This window comes from Cheilinus undulatus, linkage group 11 (genome assembly GCF_018320785.1).
Source record: "Cheilinus undulatus linkage group 11, ASM1832078v1, whole genome shotgun sequence".
NCBI classification, from domain to species: domain Eukaryota; kingdom Metazoa; phylum Chordata; class Actinopteri; order Labriformes; family Labridae; genus Cheilinus; species Cheilinus undulatus.
In genome coordinates, this window is record NC_054875.1 from 27075045 (window position 1) to 27097592 (window position 22548).

Sequence of the window (22548 nt, forward strand, 5' to 3'; positions counted from 1 at the left end):
AGACACTGACACACAATCCTTCCTTTCTCTTTTTTCTCTCGCTTTCCCCCTTCTGTCTGACAGAGCAGGAGGGTGGGATGTCTGTCTGCTCAGTGCCAGGGGCTCTGACAACGATACGGTTCAGGTCAGAAACACTGTGAAATGGAGAAATGCAGAAAGAGGGCGAAAAGGCAAGACAGGAAAATAAAGATGCATAAACAAATAGGAGGAGAGGAGGGGGGTGTCGAGAGAGAGTGTTGTGATACCGGAGCCTGGAGGCCCGGCTGAATGCAGGGTGTGGCTGATCAGTAGGGTGAGGGGATATCATAGCTTCATGGTTTGCTCTGTTTCTCTGTGTTTCTCCATTTACCATTGACAAGTAGCAGAGATGAATTCCTGGTTGCAACAGACCATCAAATATCTATTCTTATAAGACCAGGAATTTCATTGGGCTAAAGGAATTTCTCAATGTTTAACTTGCAAAAGAATGTGCACGAATGTGCGATATCACCTTCCAGAAAACGACAGCGTGCCACGTCTTTGAAATGGTTGACAAGCTGTTAAACTAATCGTATGGTCACAATCACTCATCTTCTACATCAAAGGTGGTGCTGATTTAACATCATGCATGGAAATCTTCGAGGCCATCTGCTTTTGTTGTACAAAGACACGACGGTATCCTTTCTGGGAGGGACGGAACTCCAGCATAGCCAGATAAGCAGAGAATAACTGAAATAGTCCGTAGGCTGTTTGACTCGTTTTACCTTTGCAATCTTACTCTACAGGAAGCATGATTGTGGGACAGCCATATGCACGATAATCTTGAAATATACTCGTGAAAGTCTGTTGTTTTTGTCAAAGTGCTAAAGAAAGCAATTTTTCTGCCATCTTTTTATAGACTGACAAATCTTACTACTATAATTGGCGGTATGTCTGCCTGTGTTGATTTGCACACCACACTGTTGTTCCAGTTGTCTTGAAACCTCCCAGAAGACTCCTTGTGTATACATGTCCGAAAATAGTGCCATGATAAAATCAGAAATATATACAGGCTTTCTATAAAATCCTTTTTTTTTGCCCCTTTTTCTTCAGTTTGTCCCCTTTCATCGTCTCCATCCCCCATTGCGTCACTTTCCCGTACATACCCTCACCCGGCCACAATGCTGAAAAGTAGACACCCTTCGCTCTCAAAAGACGGAAAAATACTGCAGAAACATGAGTTTGGTTTTTAATTGAGGGAAAAAGTGATAGAGCTGGAAAACAACTGGACTTTCTTGAAACACAACCACATGGAAACATATTTGGCACACCTGGATGCGATAATAAACCTGCTTCACAATCCCTGATTACAGTGAGCTCTATTTAAAGCCTTCCTCCAGGTTCTTATCAAACAGGATAAAACAGGAGATGTGTCACACATTGGTGTTAGAAATCACGGTAAATTTTCTGTTATTTGTTGGTTGTAGTTGGCAATGCTACGTGAACATGTTTGAGTGTCAGTCTCTGTGCAGCCAAACAACTGGATGTTTTGTTAAAACTGCACAATAACGTGTGCACCCAAAAACTTTGGAAATAAGTCAGAAGGCCCAGCTTTAATGCTCCCCTTTGTGTTGTAAGTCAGTCAGTGCAAAAAAATGCAATGGCAAGCAGAGATGCTGAGCCATTATTCAGCTAATTGGAGGGTAAAACACCTTTTCCATGCAAATTTGTCTTACTGCATTAAGCATCTAATGATGAGGTTGGTAAGAGCACAGTCTTGAGAGCTGATGTAGGTGCGCTACCATTTTTAACTTTCAAGAACTTTCAAAAACCTTCAAGAGATTAGGAAACAGTTTCCCCTCTGTATGACTTTTCAATAAATGATAAGTGATGTGTAAATAAGGTTGGTAAATATTACTTTGACATTGCTATAACAGGTCATAACCTGGAGTTAAATCAGTCTGTGGCTCCCAGCTGCTCTTTAACAATGTGTGGCATCGTTATGCATGATGAGGATTTTAGTGTTGTGGGTGTTTTCTAGACTGATCCTTCCATCAAGGAGGAAACTCTGTCAAGGTGGTGCTCAAGTGAACACATTTATATTGCCAGTCTATCAATTAAATGCAACATCAGTTATTCTGAACGGTAAACATTGATTGTCCGAATCTGTGCGCAATGCCAGCGAGACTGGACACACCTAATGGGAGGTGGGAGCGGATGGCACATGCTGCAGGTACAAGCAGTAATGGTCAGAAATCCAGTGGGATTAAGAAAAGTGTCCTAAGCAGGGCTCTAGTCTCTATAAACAGAAAGATTTTTTTTTTTAAGTAGGAAGTTGCCTTGTTTTCCACTGTAGGCCAAAATGTTTCAATCACCAGCATTTTAGAAGGGTTTGGCTTAAAAGAGAGCAAAAAAGGCCAAATGCATGTGATATCATTTAATCCCATAAACTATCGTCTTTTATCTGATGAACATTCAGTTCACTGAAGTGCAGCCATCTCTGCAGTTGTAGACATCATCTTTCATGGCTTTTAAAACTTTACAGAATAGCCATTTCAAAGGAAAGAAGTTTTAACCAGATGTCCTTTATGACCAACTGCCAGCTGTACCTGAAGCCCTTTGAGTTTGCCAGCTACACTGTCATCCATTGAGGAAGCAATGGGTCCCAAGATTGCAGGCCAACTAGCGACACAAGAAATATGAACTGGATGTTTCTAACCCTTGCACACTTTGTGTATATGGATTTGTAGAGAGCTGCATCAAAGTAGGAAAGTAAGTGGGTTCTGGGATAGCATCAGTATATTTAACCTCTTCTGTTCTTAGCAGAAGTGCTTGTGCAGGATACTACTAACAGAACCCAACAACTGTTCTGTTAAACTGTATCTCTCATCTATAGTATAAAATACATTACACACATGGCTGAGGCACATTGTACCCTAACCGTGAAAGGTTAGCTACACAAGGCTAGCAATGACTCAGGTGCTGAGCAACAATGGTGAATCGTGACCTCGGCAATAAGTGATGTCAAGTCTGAATTGAAAAGGGCTGAGTCATCCCTGGGTGAAAGCGTATTTCCACAGACTTGCGCAAAAGAGATGAACGTGGATAAAATGCCAACTGGAAAGAAAGAATGAATAACAGCGGCTAGGTGTAAATTATGAGCAGCTGTGTGGTTTTATCCACCGAGCACATGGAAAGGGTAGGCACTAGGACCCAAAGTGAGCCACGCGGGGAGGGAGGGAGCAGCTTTAGGACTCCTCTACTAAACTTTTAGAACAATCCATTTCCCAAAGAGTGTGGGAGGGAGACAGACAGAAGTGGATGGCCTGAGACCTGGATTCACAGCTTTAAAAGCAGGAGCGGGATTTTGGAGTTTTGGATAATTCTGCCCTTGGCCTGGGGAGAGATAGAGGTGGAATATAACAAGAGTTGATTTGGAAGTTGTCACTCAGTGAGGAGAGAGGAGCATTAACAGGGCGGTGAGTCTTACCTGTTCTTTTAAAACTCTAATTAAGCCTTGTCTAAATGTTTGAGGTGTGTGCAGGACAGAGAAATGGAGACAGGAGATTTATACTAAAACTTTCATACCTGTCATTAAGTGAAAGTGGAGCTTCAAAATTGAGACTGAGATCAGGAGAAGTTAGTTACACCTCTGCTGCAGGGAGAGAATTCAAGCTTACTACTAAACACAGAAGGTGCAGTGAAAGTTTAATCTGGGTAATGAGTGTGAGGTTTTGAAGTTTTCAGTCAGTCCCAGTAGATTCCCAGGTGTAATATATGGATAGATGGTCACAGAAACAGAGACTAGAGGTAAGGATTAGAAAAAAAGAGGGATCTCCAACTTCAATGTGAACCAGTTTACTGTTAAAAAATCTCCTGGGACATCAGGTTACCTTCCTTCTCTCTCCCTCTCTCCCCCTCTCTCTCCCTCTCCTTTCTATCTGTCTCTCTTCCCCTCTTTTTCTATCTGTCTTTCTCTCTGCTCATGTTACACAACCCTTAAAGGACCTGTAGATTCTGATGAGCTCCAATGTCCAACATGAAGTTTGCTGCTGAGGTTATCCCCATAATTGTATGGGTGGGGCCTGCTGCCTGTGTGGGTGTGCAGCTGATCAATTCTCTAAACTCTTTTTAGTATATTTGGGTGTAATTATGTGTGAGCGTGTATGTAAGCATGTGTGTTAAACACAGACCTCATGCCTGCCACTCCTACCAGGGAATTCCTTTCAGGGCTTTGACAGTGGAGGAATGTCACTGCGGACCAACATTTACACACTAACAAACATCATACTCTGAGGGCCTTAACAGTGGCCCCATCATGGTCAGACCTTCTCATGTTCAAACCCAAGTGTACATCGTCTTTTCCTACAGCACTGTGCATGTACATCTGTGTTGAATAACTGGGTAGACCAACAAGTCAAGTTCTCTCAAGAGAAATGAGCACCTTTCTGTGCAAAACTAGATTGTCTGAATTGTTTATGAGCTTCAGTTTTGCTGCCAGTGTGTGCCGTAAGGGAGCAAAGTGTGTTTTCATCACCTCTCTGTTGGTCCACAGAGGAAGTGGTTGGAAAAGCTGCAGCATTCTGGCTATATCTTACATGACATCTCAGCAGGTATGCTGATTTATCCATGTTTAGCACAGAGCATATCCTCTTAAAGACAGCATATGCAAATGTTTCCTGCTACTGTAGAGACCAGCTGTGTAAAGTTGACACCAATTAGTCTACACATATAACAGGGCATAAAGCCCATTGCACAGGAAAAGCCTCAGGAAAACTTTCACTGTCACCTTCTAGCTGTTAACTAAATAGGTAGCTTGCAGCCTACAACACAAAAAAAAAATAGCCATGAAAGTTAGATGGCACAAGAAGCTATTGTAGATGTAGCACATCTTGTTTCACACACTCGTACTGTCGAAAAATAATATAAAAACACAATGAGTTTAATATCAGCCAAAAGACAGCAGTCAACCTGTTGGATTTCAAATACTGAAATTACTTAGTCAAGATTATTTTCCATGACGAGCTTGTCAGTCGTACAAAAATTAGAGCTAACATTTATCCATAACCTACCATATACTTTAGTGTTGCCTGAATCTATTCTTTGGTCCGTCTGATTACAATGTTTTTAGCTCTACTTTTGGTTTAATACTGCTGATGATTCATTTTAAAGCAGAAATATTTTTAACGTATGACCATAAATCTCTTTAGCATTTATAGTAGAAAATTCATTATTGCAAGTAATATCAAATATAAAAATATAATGTTACATGAGTCATTATCTAGAAAAAGCTTGAGCATTATAACATGTGTATGCATGCATGTGTATGGAAAGCAGATGGACAGTGCTGTTTTCCCCCACAGACAAAGATGTCTGTGATTATTCATGACCCTCTCAGGTTTCCCTTTGAAGCTGAATTACAGCTTTCCCTATGTTAGCACCTGTGTGTGCATGAATGTATGTATGCATGCTTGTGTGTGCCTGTATGCTTGTGTATGTGAGTAGAGACAGATAAAGGTTAAGACTTTTATATGAGATATTTAGTAACATAATGAAAACATAATCCAACTGAACTGTCACTTCAGAAGAATGGTTAACAGCACCAATACAAACAATAAACCCACTCTCCATGGGAAGTAAAATGACCAAAACAAAGTTTTCCTTTAAATTTTCAACAGCTAATCGTCCGAAAATATAGAAGGGCTAAAACTGGATTTCTACATGCTTTTGAATTGTATTTAAGACTTTTAATGACCTTTTAAAGCCCTGAAAATGGTCAAAAAATGACAGGTAAACTAGATTTCTTGGTAAACTGGACGAGGGCTGAATTTTCTGATTGATTGAAGTGTTCATGAAATATAAAAGGGTACAGGGCAAAGTGTTGTTGGTGATAAATGCCCAAATTTGATGATTACTGGCACATTTAATATCTCTATTCTATCAATATGCCTGATGATGACATGAATCATACATAGCTGACTTAAACTTTAAAAAGCAGAATAAAGATTTTGTCAGGGAATAACTGTAAATAAGGGTGAGCTGCAAGGATTTTTAAGTAGGAAGCCTGATCACGCTGATGTTAGAAAAGTGGTCTAGTGTTTAACCACAGACCAGAGTGTATTAAATCACAGTGATTCAGATCACATCAGAGAGGGGTTTGGTGTCCTTACACAAGGAATTTAAAGCATCTGAGACCAAACTACCTGCATTCTAGAGAATATTTATGCCTAGTTTTTTTTTTGGAGGAAGACGTTTATAATCATAAAAGGGTGGCTAGAGAATGAAGACCGGATAAGGACATGTCTCAGTCAAAGTGTCCTGCTAAAATCTAAGACCTCTCACTGGTAAAAATCAGATTTTGAAGACTTTTTATGGCCTTACATTTCAAATGCGCAATTCAAAACTATTGAAAACTTTTCAAGGATCTGCAAGAACACTGTAAACAGAAGCTGTTCCAGCTTAAATTTCATACTTATTTAACGAAATATTTTATTGTGGACGGTGGTGGGCTCCTTAATCAGGCGTAAAATGATCTGAGAGTTATGTAAGTTATAGGTTTTAGATAAAATTCAGAAACTCGTTGATGGAATACATTTTCAAATCCTGTTAAGGGAGCATCATTATTTACAGTGGGTACGGAAAGTATTCAGACCCCCTTAAATTTTTCACTCTTTGTTAATTTGCAGCCATTTGCTAAAGTTATTTAAGTTGATTTGTTTTCCTCATCACACAAACACAGCAACCCATTTTGACAGAAAAACACATAATTGTAGACATTTTTGCAAATTCATTAAAAAAGAAAAACTGAAATATCACATGGCCATAAGTATTCAGACCCTTTGCAGTGACACTCATATTTAACTCAGGTGCTGTCCATTTCTTCCGATCATCCTTGAGTTGGTTCTACACCTTTACTGAAGTCCAGCTGTGTTTAATTAAATTGATTGGACTTGATTAGGAAAGGCACACACCTGTCTATATAAGACCTTACAGCTCACAGTGCATGTCAGAGCAAATGAGAATCATGAGGTCGAAGGAACTGCCCGAAGAGCTCAGAGACAGAACTGTATCAAGGCACAGATCTGGCCAAGGTTACAAAAGAATTTCTGCTGCACTTAAGGTTCCTAAGTGCACAGTGGCCTCCATAATCCTTAAATGGAAGAAGTTTGAGATGACCGGAACTCTTCCTAGAGCTGGCCATCCAGCTAAACTGAGCAATCGGGGTAGAAGAGCCTTGGTGAGAGAGGTGAAGAAGAACCCAAAGATCACTGTGGCTGAGCTCCAGAGATGCAGTGGGGAGATGGGAGAAGGTTCTAGAACGTCAACCATCACTGCAGCCCTCCACCAGTCAGGGCTTTATGGCAGAGTGGCCTGACCGAAACCTCTCCTCAGTGCAAGACACATGAAAGCCAGCATAGAGTTTGCTAAAAAAAAAAACACATGAAGGACTCCCAGACTATGAGAAATAAGATTCTCTGGTCGTATGAGACCAAGATTGAACTTTCTGGCCTTAATTCTTAGCGGTATGTGTGGAGAAAACCAGGCACCTCTCATCATCTGCCCAATACAATCCCAACAATGAAGCACAGTGGTGGCAGCATCATGCTGTGGGGGTGTTTGAAGCAGATGTCCCTGCAGGGACAGGACGGCTGGTTGCAATTGAAGGGAAGATGAATGCGGCCAAGTACAGAGATATCATGGACGAAAACCTTGAACAGAGTTCTCAGGACCTCAGACTGGGCCGGAGGTTCACCTTCCAACAAGACAATGCCCCTAAGCACACAGCTAAAATAACAAAGGAGTGGCTTAGGAACAACTCCGTGACTGTTCTTGAATGGCCCAGCCAGAGCCTTGACTTAAACTCAACTGAGCATCTCTGGAGAGACCTGAAAATGGCTGTCCATCAACATTCACCATCAAACCTGACAGAACTGGAGAGGATCTGCAAGGAGGAACGGCAGAGGATCTCCAAATCCAGGTGTGAAAAACTTGCTGCATCATTCCCAAGAAGACTCATGGCTGTATTAGCTCAAAAGAGTGCTTCTACACAGTACTGAGCAAAGAGTCTGAAAACTTGTGGTCATGTGATATTTCAGTTTTTGTTCTTTAATAACTTTGCAAAAATATCTACAATTCTGTGTTTTTCTATCAAAACTGGGTGCTCTGCACACATTAATGAGGAAAAAAAATCAACTTAAATGATTTTAGCAAATGGCTGCAAATTAACAAAGAGTGAAAAACTTAATGGGGTCTAAATACTTTCTGTACCAACTGTATGTCATTTATTAGCTATCCATGCTAGGTGCTCCTCAGCTGAAGGGTAAATGAAACAATGACATATAGATGGGCTGATAGATTTGGTTTCTGTGTGGATTCTTGAGATTTTGCATTCATGAAACACATCTGGTGAAAACATTCATGTTAGGAATATTATCATTAATAGCCTTGAAATATAACTACACTTGTGTCTTAACCATGTTTTTATTTGTGTATGTGTAAATATTCAATAAACAGAAGAGGTACTACTGTATAAAAAACACTCATTTGTCTGTGTAGAGACATTTCACCATGTCATCTCCTCAGTGGACATGCATATCTGTGAAACGGTTTCAGCTCTGATTATGACAGGAAGACCAACCCCCTCACACACTTTAAAGGACACTATAGTGTGAGCTGTCTGGACTGTAGTGTGTTGTAGAGAACACCTTTGCAGAACACCTGGACTGACTAACTGGTTATTAAACCTAAGGGCCTGAAACTGACCGTACCAACTCAATAGAAGTACGTAAAAAAAAAAAAAATAATAAAAAGGAAATGATCAGTTCTCTAAAACCAACTTCAATGCATTTTAAAGGTTTGTCTCTGCTTTTGAAAAAAACCTTAAAAATATATCACAAATACTCCAAGTTGTGCAAATGTATTTTTGTTTAACCTCCAGTGGCAGTGTAAAAAGCAGTATTAAGCTCTCATCACCTGCAGCCTACAACTACACTGTGACTAAAGATTGGAGCTAATTGAAGTCTTAAAGTAAACATGAATTTACAGCACTGTTGTCGCCCTGAAGAAAGTGGTAAAGTTGGTAAATAACATCCTACATGTTGTGTTTGCTCACTCAATTTTATATCAATAAGGCTGAAATAGCAACTACAAATACCCATTTCCTTGTCAGGCAGCTTGTGGTAAGTCTACCTTGGATGTTGGGAAGGAAGAATTAAATGATTCATGACCAATGGCCATGATATCATCACGCTCAATTTTAACCATCATTAAACCATGAGCAATAATCACATTTTAACATCACAGTAATGTCCAGGCAGCATGCTCTGAGAGTTTGATTACAGAGGAGAATGGGGAAAAAAGCACACAGAAAAACATGTAGGGACAGGAGACAGCGTTGTACCTCTCTTCTCCAACACAGCACTTAGCCTACCCCCCTCTGCCTTGGAAAATAAATAAATAAAAATTTCCAACTGTTGGAGTAGTATGCACTCACTGGCTTTAGCTGCTCCTCATCTGCTCAGATCATCTGTGAGAATGCTTCCAAACCTTGTAATAAGTCCTGTTGGTCAAATATAATAATTGAAATTGGCAAATAGATGCTATTAGCTCACTTAACGAGGTGAAATACGGTTATATCAGGATTTGTCACTGTAAGCTCAGACAACCTATAATTAAAATACAAAGAAATATCATGGTGTTTTCAAAAGTAGCATCAGGAAACCTTGTCAAACAACTTCTTTTTGACAAGGCGGTTGAGTGATGATAAGAAATTTGCTTTTTTTTTGTTTTTTCAGCAACACTACACAGATGAACAAAATGGAATTGTGACGATTTTAACTGTTTAACTCAAGCTCTACTCATCTTAGACCTCTTCTGTTGAAAATGTATGTTTTTTTTTTGTTCTTTTAACCAACAATAGAAAAGTATCGATAGTATTGAAATAATTTCATATGACTTGTCACTGGTTAAAGCATTTTCCATTAATTATGATAATATGACTGATGACTGATAACCGTGACGTTAATGATCAATGTGAAGTACTTATGACATTTTGGGTAAAATTCAATTAATAAAAGAAGCATAGATGGTGTGATACTGTGGCTGAGGGTGATAGTATGAAAGAGTGAGGGGGCGTGTCTTTCCCTCCCCACTTCCAGCCCTGCCCTCAGCTTAAATTTAAGGGCTTAGCTACTCTTTATTAAACAAAAGCTTTTTTGGCAGGTTGACTACTATTACTTTAAATCACAGCCCTGCCATAATAAACCACTGCTATTGATTTTTTGTTTTTGATAGCAGCAGGGCTGTCCACAGTCACAAAGAGCAGTCTATGGCGAGAAATTAATCAGCAAGGTAGGTCCAAAGAAGGAAAGTCTGAAAGCTTTGAAACAAACTTAAAGTTATTGACTAACAATTAAAAAGGAATATTCAGCTACTTCATGCAGAACAATTTCATTATTGCATGATCCCATCTGTAATTTTTGATTTGTTCATTTTTTAGAAAATGGATGGTTTGATTGAACATAAATTTCTAAGACAGAATTGTTTTCACAGCTTTAAACACTAAAATTAAATGAAGATTTCTGGGTTGAAAACCTAAATTACAACCTTCCCACAACAGCTGAATAAAGTAGAATGATTTCGCCACCAAAGACTGGTTTTTATGTTTGAGTGGAAAAGAAAGACTTCTAATAAAAAAATTATTTTAAGCTGACACCAATAAACTGTTACAGGCTAATGGACATATTTCTCCATGGTGTCACTTTGTTACTTTTTACTATTTTGTCTCAATCTGTGGAGGAGTTGATTGTCTCATTCATATTACGTGGCTCCATGTTGATGCTTTCCTTTTATTTCTAATGATTAGGCATAATGAATAGACCTGTTATATTATCAACTCTTTCATTCAGGAGTGGGACTACTGGTGGTACTGAAGTACTGAGTGATGAAACTACTGTGAAATCCCATCCCTAATATGTATGAACAAGTTTGTGGAGTTCTAGGCTGGACCAACAGTCCTACGTCAACCCAAGACTTTGTCTTTACAGTTTTAAGTCTGATTTAAATTTGTAATTTGGTTTCCATATAAGCTTAAATTAATTTCTAAAGTAATTTGCACATCAGAAAATGCCAAATTCCAATAAATTCCAATATAACTGAGTCAAACCATTTTATTTAATCAACAAGACTGTCAAAAACTGTCTTTGCCCCCTCCTGGTAGTGTGAGGATAAAGAGTCCTATGGAAGCTTCAGTAGAGTTAGATATCAGAAAACTTCCTTCATATTGCAGTCGTAACATGACTGTTTGAATGGTGTTTTATTGTTCAAAAAAACTTACTTTTCTAACTTCATTTTTAAACTAGATGGTTTTCATCTCTTTTTTTTTAAATAACAATTTATTTATTTGTAAATAAAGCTGACACATGTTGCTTTAACAGCGACAAAATAAAGCATATCATCTAAAATTCTAACACAAAGACAAGGGAAAAAAGCATAAAGTCAATAACAATTCTCTCTCTACCTGTCTAGTTGGGAGATGGGTATGTTTGACTATTCAGAACAAAGACTGACAGTTTTGTAAATATTGAAAGATAATTGTTGGGTCATAAAGTAAACTCGGCCTGCTTTGGTTGACTTTTGGGTTGCTGTTGCTGCAGTGTGGCACAGGTCAGAGCACAGAATGGGGTAAGAACATCTGGCTTAAAGTGAACCAGCTGAACTGTTCAGTGGGAGGGCTAAGAGGTCACAGTTTGGGCCTGGGGTGACGTCTGTGTTTGTGAAGGTAAAACCGGAGGTCAGTGCAGGTCAGAATCCTGAATCGTGTGACACAGGGAAGAGCGGAGAATATGGAAACTCAACATCAACTTGTGAGTCTTTTCCTGCAGTAATTCTTGTTGATGTTTCCTTTGCAAACAACATCTCACAATGTTTGGGAGAAAATGTATTCAAAAGAAAATCAAGTTAACTTTGTTTGACAGTTGAAACTTTTTTGGTCTTCACAATTGTTGTCAGGCTTGGGCGGGATTGTTTTGTCCCAGCACCTTTTTGCCATATGGACCTGGTTTTGTAGCCCCTTTGCACAGCACTGAATCAGAAACAATACACTCCCTGTGTTTGAACTTTTCTATACATTGAAAAGTGAATCCAGGTCTGTAACTGCAAGTTGGCTTTTGTGTTTGAATGTTGAAGATCTGATTTCGACAGGTGCTTGATCAAAGGCTGTAATGTTTGCCTGCGTCTGCCTGTTTCTGTTTCTATGTCTGTGCACCAGTGTGAGTGAACTGTATATATTTTAAGAATGACATCTAAATGTGCAGACATGCCTGCTCATTCCACATTAAATGCCTCTATGACTTTCAGCTATGGCTTTCTCTCATGCATGTGCTTGCAGCCCAAACACACAGTAGCTGATAAATTACTGAATTAGTGGGCTTTTCTCACTCCAAGAATAACAATGTAGTGGTCTTAATCTGTTGACTGAGTGTACAGCTGAGATTTCAATTCTTTTACCGCAACCGCTTTTTATCTGTGTCTGTGTGTATGTACATGTGGATTAATGCGATGACACCATCAAACTCACACTTTTCTTTCCCTTGATCCCAACTGGGAGGCTTGTCTGGACATGAAACCTTCCCTTGTTGCTATCAACAGAACAAGACAACTTGATTTGCAAAATTCAAAGGACTAATTTAATCAAATTTGAATTCGCAATCAGATTTTATGTAAAATAACTGGTATTTACAGTCTTGTAGTTTTTTTTATATGGTATAATGGCAAGTTATAATACCAACTTATAGAAGTATATTACTACTTCAGTGTTAGACTGGTGTAGTTTGAACATTTTTACTGATGTACACGTGTGGGGGTGTGTGTGTGTGTGGGGGTGGGTGTGTGGGGGTGTGTGTGTGTGTGTGTGTGTTGGGGGGGGTTGTTATGCTTCCAGATGAATTATTTCAAATCTGGTTGAATTAAATTGCAATTGAATTTTGTGGACAACTCTAAAGTTATGAAACAGTTGAACTTGAGCACTTTACAAGGTCATCACAGTGGCAGTAGATAAATGATGTTCAGTTTGCAAGCAAAATATGGCTCATTAAAGCAGTGCCAACACAGCTTTTAATCTCCACATAACTAAACAACACTTTGTCTATATGTGAATCTAGCCTGACACGGCTAATATAACTCTATCCACATTTCTAGATCAAAACAGAACTAAACTGCAATCTTCCTACAACCATCAGTGCCATTAGTTCACCGATGCGTACTTTGGGATGAAGAGCTTTATGCCAGTCAAGCAGTAGCCATTTATTGCAGCTACAGAGGCTACTAGTAGCAGGTGGCTGAAAAACAGCTAGGACTGAGCATTGGACCTGGAGATGTGTCATTTGTTAAAGAGCTGGTTCAAAGAGCCAGGATGCGCATCATTAGCCAGCTAAACAGTTAAATTCAGATCCCTTAGTGGCTGGCACCAAAATTCTAAGTCATTTAAAGTAATTCTTAATGAAGCCTTGGTTAGTTCATGCAGAACACGGTAGTCAAACGCCTAGCCGTGATCAGCTGGCCGCCAGCTGATCCTAATTATCGCCTCCCTGCTCCCACAACCTCCTCCTCCCCAGCCTACTCGTTTATAGCATAAGGCCTGTTGCACCCTCATACTGTGATCCATGCTACTATGTACTAAAAGCTTGACTATTGCATGTTATACTCACATGTAACAGAAGCACTGAGTGACTACAGCAGAGGAATGTGGATTGAAGTCCTGCGGTTGCAAGCACCGCTATCGTTAGCTACATTTTTGAATAGTTATGGTATGAGGTTTGTTTACAGAATGGTTGCTTGACTAGACTAGTGGACTAGTCACAAGTATAATTTGCAGTAATCAGATGTGAAATCATTAGCCTGGGAACATTGCTACATTTATGCAAATGATGTTGTCTAGACAGCTTCTTTCTTTTCTCTTTTCAATTTGATTGACAGAATAGAGATGATCCTTGCTCCAAACCCCTCCATTACAGGCACTTAGGACTTGTTTTTGATGGCATATTATTGATGTTTTATTCCAGGGGTGTCATACAGCCAAGCCAGTCAGCAGGGTTTCTCAAAGTTCAGGTGTTTTGGGGATATGGAATATTTCTGGAAATAATCCCATGAGATTTTCATGTAATCATGCAGTATTGGGAGTATAATACCAGAACAAATTTCAATCACAGAACAAAACATTGCTTATTTTTCCTGATCTAATGAAGCCAGAGGGTACCAAAATAAAGCGTCACTTGGGAGCTGAAAGATCCCGCTCCTCTTTCTGAGCTAAACTGTGCCAAGTGATCTGGATCTCTATAAAGAGCTTTAATTCTCATCACTAGACGGACTGGGATTGTGGGCCTGAACTGATAAAAAATATCAGGAATTGTTAACCTACTAATTATTCTGGCGCCAACTACCGAGGGACAGTTTAGCTGGCTAATCACACGCATCCCTAGAGTATATGTGTTTGTGAGTGTTTACATTGGATACTCTTTTAAACATTCCAACACGCCTTGGCCCCAAGGATACAAGGGAGGCCAATTATTATGCACTTATTCTGATTATGTCGATTTGGGAATGCCTAGTATGCAAGAGGATGAGCCACTGGCTGGTTGTTACAGTTTAGTGTCCTTCACACAAAGCAGAAATTCATAGGCTGTAAATCACTTTTGACAACTCTCCTCTGTTCTTAAACAAATACAATCTCTTCCCTCTGTCACTAAGTTTTGTTTAAGTTTAAACTGCACGATTGATGGTTTGTCATGAGATCTTTTGATGTCATAGGAGGCAATTTCTCCCTGTTAAGCTCACACATTAAGCTCTGCAGTAAATATTAATTCATCTAAATCCTCGCTGCAGGTCATGTCCACACACAAACATGCAGACGTGCTGGAAAGTTGCCATTCTTATCTCTTTCACCAATGCTTTGCTCACATGCTGAACATGGCAAGCTGCTAACAGACAGAGGATTGGCCTGGGAGGTCCCACAGAGACAGGTGGTTAACATCAGCAGGAGGGGGGGAGAGGAGGGAGGGGAAGAAGATATGGACAGAGGGAGAGTGATGGAGAGGAGAGAGGGAGCTGACAGAGACCACACAGAGCAGAGAATGGCCGGGTCAAGACTTTATAGAGAGGGCGAGGCTCTAATCAAAAAAATGGTGGGAGTGATGACAGCATCAAATTTTTACAGTCTTTGGAGGATTTAGTAGAGCTCTGACAAGGCCTTTCATAACAAGGATGCAGTCTTTTTTGATGGGTGACCATAAAGTGCAGCCAAATGTTTTAAGTGCTTGAGCCAAGGTTTGTTCATTTTAGTTTAAATTGATAAAAGATAAAACAAACTACTAGTAAGAAAAATAGGTTTTGAGATCATTGAAAAGAGGTGTCAGTGGTGGTTAACAATAACAGATGCTAAGGTGTCATCCTTAGAATTTGATTTTTACTTGAGCTGGCAAAAATTACTGGTTTTTAGTGCAAGCAATTTCAGAATTTGTTAGTTTATTGCCACAATTAAAAAGTCCAATATTTTGGAGCCTATCCCCGCAGTCATCGGGCGAGAGGCAGGGTACACCCTGAACTGGTTGCCAGTCAATCGCAGGGGCTGACATAGACAGACAGACAACCAGGCATGCTCACACTCACACCTACAGCCAATTTAGAGTAATCAATTAACCTAATGAGCATGTTTTTGTGGTGGGAGGAAGCTGGAGAATCCATGCATACACGGGGAGAACATGCAAACTCCACACAGAAAGGCCCTGACTGAGAAGCGAACCAGGTACCTTTGTGCTGTGAGGCAACAGCACCAACCCCTGCACCGCCATGCAACTTATTTCACAATGAAAGACAATTTAAAATAATAACTTCAGCATAGAACTCATTAGCCTCAAAGAAATTACTTCTTCCTTTGATTCAAATCAATCTCAACATAAACTAATTTATATTGTTAAAAAAATCATGTTTAATCCTGTATCTCATCTAGAATTAAAGTGACGTAATAAATTAATGTAATACCCAGCCCTGCCGTATATCCTAAATATTGGTAAAATGCAGATACAGTGCCCAGCCCTACCTCTCCCTGGTTAGATCACATTTTTTTCTACAAAGATTAGCCTTGCTTCCTTGTTACAGCTCAGTCTGTTTTCCTTCTCATCCAGGATGTGAGAAGTGGCAATTGTTGGCATGCCTATCAATTGTGCATAAAGCTGCCCTCATGCACTGTGTTTAACTTCCTCATAAGAATAGCGGCCCTTTTACTGGAATGTAATACAGTAGCAGTGCAGGAAATTGGATCAGACTATTTGTTTTAAGCTTTTGTGAACAGACTCTAATAAAGCAGTCTGTAGTAGTTTAGTAGTAGTTCTACACTGTGATCAGGGTCTACCTCCATGCGCAAAAAGACAATTTCGGGCTATTACCGAGGGGATAACGCCTGTTGCCTCATTCCCAACTGCAGATGATGAATCCGACATGCTGATTTCTCTTTCAAACTAATTTCTGTGCAGTTAAAGTAGATGGGAGGATGATCAAAGTGTCCCACTATTTTTCGGCTTTAAACGACATCAGAGCTGCCGTGCTGCAACTCAGCTGATGTGGGCAGAGAGCTAGAGGGTGTGTGCAGCAAAAATCTGTCTGTTTCCCACGTCTGACAAACATCGGTGACTGTCCAAATTTTTGCCGATGTGCCGATGCAGGTTCACATGGCCACCATCGGCCGATGCCAATGTTCCACATGGGTGCATTACTACTGTTTGGACCAATTAGCCTAATTTGGGGAGAATGAGGCAGTAGCTATGGGTGGAGTTTAGTTTTACCGTTTTCACTCTTCTGCCTACCTGCTTTGGCATGAAAGCATTACATGTACTGTGAGGGGGTATGTATAATGGCTGCTAGTGGAGTGATTAGCTCGGACTTAGCTACATTAGCAGTTATGTCAGAACTTTTTCGTTTTCGCTCTTCTACCGGTCTACTTCGGCATAGGTTTCCAATCGTTAAGATTGGGGTTTGCCGGTGTATCCAATTTCGGGCTATTACCCGAAATAGCCCGAAATTGGACCGCATTTCTTTTTTCCAGAAACAAGAGCAAAGGTCACACTAAAGGCTTGTCTTGGCAGAGAAGACATTTTTGCATGTCTGGGCTTGGCATTAATATTATTCACAGAGAAGCCCTGCCATCAACAATCTACAGTAGCAGTAACCTGTCAGTTTAAGAGAAGCGCATGCGCACAATGTCATTTTGTCTGGTCACTCTGATTTGTCAGTTCTGAATATAACGGACAGAATGTTCCTTTAATCACCTTCCAAGAATTTTTTTAAAAGTCCTGCCATTCCCAAACGTTTTCTATTGGAGATTCCCAGATAAATGTGAAATATATCTATGCAATAATATTTGAAACAGTCTATATGGTGTGTCAGGTTATCATGTATTTATTAGTATCAATATTAGTACTGGCTATAATGAATTCAGAAGGTTACAGGATATTGGCAAAAACTCAATATCATGCATCCCCTTCTAATTATGGATCTCAATAAATCCATTTAATGTATTCATGCTGACAACTCTAGTTTTTACCCATTTACTTCAATATAATCAATTAATATCTTTGGGTAGTTGTGCTACGCAGGGTAGTTGATCTTTCAGTTCAAAGGGAAAAAAAAGAAATTAAAAAGAAGTTGTAGACATTTTAGACATATTAAACCATTATGAGAAGGAAGGCCTGGATTCTTAACAGCTCAGAGCCAAAGCATTTTAACTGCACTGCCTTTTCAAACACTCCATTGTATTTTTTTTATATGCTATGCTTTAAAAGGGGACACACCTTGAACTCACATACTTATGATTATGTTATCTCCCTTGATTTCTTCCAGAAATTAAGAATATTTATGTAACACACCTTTAGCACAGTGTACATGTTAGAACAATAAAACAATACTGCATAGTCAAATTCTAATCTCTGACACATCATATATGCATTTTGTGTCTACAGGCCCACACCCATGCTTATGGCACCGTGTGCAAGACCGCATCACCAATGGGGCGTCATGGAAATTTTGGGTTTCTGAGCGAGCCAGTCTGCTTCTATACGCCCACGTCGCTATGTTGTGTAGCAAATTTACCTGTGTGACTCATTCACTAGTGCTCCTCAGCTGTTTTGTTTGCTTCGGTATGTAGTCAAAGTGTTATATGCAAATCTATGCACTCGATCTACGTCAAGCTACTAGCTGTAGATGGTGTATTATTAGGAGCACAGATATAAGGCCCTAAGGTGAGTCATATCAGGCTTCAATGAGTCATTCCGACATTAGTCAGTGATCTTGATCAGAAACATGGCTGAGATTTATTACGCTTGATGAATTTTAACCGATATACTCACACTGATGATCTGTAGCAGCATGAAAATAAACCTCTCTCAAGAAGACAGACATTATTACTCCCTGTGGTGCTAGATTTCATGGCAGTAAATGAGCAGCATTAGGTATAACCAACAGGTAACCGTTTCTGTCTCCTAGAGCAGAGCAATGTTACTGGAAGTAAAGGCCTGGTAATGAAATGCTCAAGAATCGCTTTACCCTCAACTTTTTGTTATTCCCTGTAGCCTTCATTTTTCCCTCCTTCCTTGTTCTTGAACTCTTTTTCTGGTCTACATTTCTGCTCCCTTACCCCATCCTTCTTTGCTCCACAGTTCTGTCAAATGGGGCATTATTTCCTCAACCCCCAATTGCCCCTCATTGCCCATCTGTACCACTCCCTCTATTACTTACTTGTTGCCTGTCCTCGCCCCCTGATGTCGGTTTGCTTTCTCTCCATCCCTTTGCCTGCGTCTCTCTCCACAGTCAGACATGCATTCTTGCCTCTGGTCCTCCTCCTCTTAGTGCCCCGCTTGGGGATCATAGATTCTCACAAGGAAGGGGGAGTCATTATCACAGCCATGCCAAAAGATTAAGCACTTGTCATGAGCAGATTGTTGAATGTCAAGGTCATAAAACTAAGAGTCTGGAAAACATGTTCATCTTTGTATTCATCCTATCTTCAAGGCCTGGGCTTCCCACGTGTGCTGATCCGATGCAGGGAGAGGTTGGGTTGACTGGGGAAAGGAAGAGAAAAAGAGGGAACAGCACTTTGAGTACCTCAGACTGTGGTTTTGCCTCATTGCCAAAAGAAACTCATGCCTTGATCTCTGCAGGGATCCAAGACAGCAGCCGGTAGTTCATTATAAGGACATTAAACATCACAGCAGTAAAATTCATTGACTTTCAGAGGCATTTGAAGGTAGAAATAGAGAAATAAACATCTGTTGTTTCATGTTAATGCTGACAAGCATTAATTAGATTTGCTTGAGTTTTGACCTGAGAAGCACTGACAACTGCAGGTGCAGTTAACACGATAGTCCTCCATTAAAATCACATCTGCCTGAAGAGGAGGAGCTGAAGTATCTCTCGATGCAGAATCAGCGGTAATGTAGCCATTATCCCAGACAATTGTGATGGAGCCAGAAGGCAAGCTTTTGTTTGCCGATATACATTCCAGCTCTCATTTCTAGCCATGACTTTAGGTCAGGATTGAAATAATAAGATTACAGATACAAACAGCCAAAAAAGACTACTCAACAGGTTACAGGGCTTGGCCTTTGACAAAGTGTAAGGAGCTTATACATCCAAAGGGAGCTTAAAGTAAAGCCTGATGCATGGTTGTGCTTTGAATCAACACTACAGCATACCCAGTAGTAGGAATGGGCGTTGTCTTATCGTTTGCGATATACCGCGGAAACAAACTTTTCACGATGAAAAAAACGGCATTTACCGAGAATAACGCTAAACTATGGTTGATAACGTATGTGTCTAGGACTGTCGCGCACATATACGTCATCAACTACACACATTCGTAACTCACATGCAGAAGCATAACAAACATGGTGGAAGTCAGAGTTGAAACAGGGGATGAGTTTGTTGTTAAACGAGGAGCTACCTCCATTATCTGGAAATGCTTTGGTTAGAGGAAATCAGACGTGGAGCAGACAATGGTAATTTGCACAGTGTGCTTTATTTTACGGCCCCCTATTCCTCCGTTTCACAGCTGTGCAAATTAAGCACAGCCCCACCGTTTACACAAGGAAATGACGGAGTGCTCAGTCTAATATTTAGCAATATATGAGTAATAAACTCGCATCTCATGTAGATTTTTATAAGGTTAGCATAATAAAACATTTACAACAGTAAATGTACATAATATGATAGATAACATGATGCATGTTTTTTTTTTTTTTTTTTCTGGCCCTGTGGGTTCTGTCTTTTAGGTGCATAGGTGTCAATCTATAGTCCACACCTCACAGACAGCAGACAGAAGTGTATGATGAAGGGACAGATAAACATTAAAGCACCACACTGTATGTACTATATCTGAAATTGTGACTATTACTACCACATTATGAGCTTCAGTGTAATTATAAATAGTAGGCTTAATCAAACTCAGTTAAAAGAATTTCTCAAATTTATTTATTTTTATTTTTATTAATTTAACAACAAGAGTCTCAACTTGGACTTGCAGTAAATGACTTATCTCTGTAAAAACAAAAATGGTGGAGCCTGGCAGCTCTGCTCCACTGAGGGAACCTCCAGACTTAAGCCTGATTTATGCTTCTGCGTCGCGTCGATGGCGTACCGTCATTGACCATTGCAAGTTCTGCTTTGAGGGAACGCATGGGGGCAGTGGCTGGTGTGTGTGTGGTTTCAGAGGGGTCACATCTGAATCCTTGTTTATCTTCCAGTCATGGAGGCCAAGGTGGAGCAGGTGTGTTTGGAGTTGGAGCTCATCGATATCGATGAACAAATTCTTTTGTTGCAAATGTTGAAGCGCAGGCGATAGGGAAGACATTTGCGGAGGTGGTCTGTACGACCACTAAACGAGTCGAGGCTGAGAACAGGTGAATTTACCACACTGCTTCGCCCACTGAGGGACCTGGATGAAGAAATGACGTTTTGAGCGGACCAATCACAGCCCTTGCGGTCCACGTTACTGTGACACGTAGTTAGGATTTTTTGGAGGTGCACGTCAAGCTACGGCATAGGGGTCCGCGTCGACACAGAGGGCTACGCATAGCTACACTGTCGACGCGACGCAGAAGCATAAATCAGGCTTTAAAAGAGGATATCAGACTGCATTTTGGATTCAAACACAACAAAGACAGGCAAATTGGACAAAAGAGGCCATATCCAGGATGGGCAACATGGAGGTAAAATAGTGATGTAAATACTTCTAGTTTAGGGTCAATTTTAATGCAAACCCTGATATTTTTAATAAAGTGCCAAGTTAAAACAGTCTTTGTTCTATTTCCAACTAAATTTCTCTTTGAATCTCTTAAAGGTTTTTTTACTAAAATATCCCTACATGAATCGATATCTATTTATATATTTATATAAATGTAGATATATTTATATGTAGCTGGTGTAGTTAAGCAGCCCACTTTATATATTTTACCTAGCCAAAAAGGCTGTGTTGAATGGTGCTGTTTTTTATTGTGATTTATATCATTATCGCAATAAATACAGCAAAATATTGGGATAATTATTTTTTGTCCATATCGCCCATTCCTACCCAGTAGGTCCATGGAGTCCTGAATTCTATGCAGAGACCTACAGACACAGCCAGCATGCACTGCCTCAATAATTTAATTACAAGTCAAAACAGCACAGACTAGCCCTGTGCTGTCACAGACAAGCCCTGTGATTGGCCCGCTGGGTAGCCAGGAGTGAGTGCCAGTATCTGAGTAATGTTGCATGTTCCTGAGAGTGAAATAAATGGCTGCAGATGACAATTCAATTCTGTTATTGGAAATATGTTGTGCATTCCCTCATCTATGTCCGTCAGTGGACAACTGCTAAAAAATTCTCTGCCCTTTGCCTCAGCTGATTCAGGGCCATTCATTCCATCTGTTTTCCAGTACCTGAAGTTTGGTCCACTGCACATAAACTCAGGTTCAGTTGCCATAGTTTCCTGTAGACATTCAAGTAGAAAATGTGGCAGTGTGATGAGGAACCTGCACAGATACTGCACTGTAGAGTAGCATTTGAGTTGAGTATTGTAGAGAAATTTGGACATGCTAGGACACAAGCATGCAGTGCTCATGACAGCACAGGCTACCATAGCTTGGCTACGGCATGGATTCAACAGAGAAACCAATATCTCCTTTGCATCAAAAGAATCCAGTTGAGGTGGTAAGCATGTCTGATTTATCGACTCCATTGAGATTTTTGTTTTTAAGCACTTCCCCTTTGGAGGGACCCTGAGCTGTCTGGATGGGCTATCCTTCCCCTTGGGATTTTCCTGCAGGAACTGGTATTATTTAGGGTCAGTGCTGGGATGTCTAGGTCTAGGACTTGCTTGTTCTGCTGCCACTGCCATCACAGAATAAATGGGCAGAATGAAAATGGATGGAGGGATGGATATTATGCAAACAGCATTAGCACTATGACCAATGTGGTGATATGCTGTGCCTAAAGTTGTTGTAAGAAGATATTTTTTCCTCCAAGCCTGATGCAATGCTATTGGAAATGACGTACTTTTGTTGTCAT

At 40.2% G+C, this 22548-nt stretch overlaps 1 protein-coding gene and 1 long non-coding RNA gene across 3 annotated transcripts in view; one reads left to right on the top strand and one right to left on the bottom strand.

Annotated features, from left to right (window-relative positions):
• ngfa (nerve growth factor a (beta polypeptide)) overlaps window positions 1-22548 on the top strand; it is a 179522-nt gene that overhangs the window by 133829 nt on the left and 23145 nt on the right. Inside the window, exon 1 of one of the 2 annotated variants that reach the window (XM_041800304.1) lies at window positions 3269-3437. The exons of the other annotated variant lie outside the window; for it this stretch is intronic. The gene's annotated coding sequence lies outside the window, so the exon portion shown is untranslated. Of the gene's footprint in view, window positions 1-3268; window positions 3438-22548 lie in introns of those variants that run through there. 2 annotated transcript variants of the gene reach the window in all.
• Window positions 1-22548, bottom strand: part of LOC121518109 — a 49277-nt gene that overhangs the window by 5841 nt on the left and 20888 nt on the right. Inside the window, exon 2 of the long non-coding RNA XR_005992622.1 lies at window positions 18742-19064. This is a non-coding gene — a long non-coding RNA (uncharacterized LOC121518109). The remainder of the gene's footprint in view (window positions 1-18741; window positions 19065-22548) is intronic.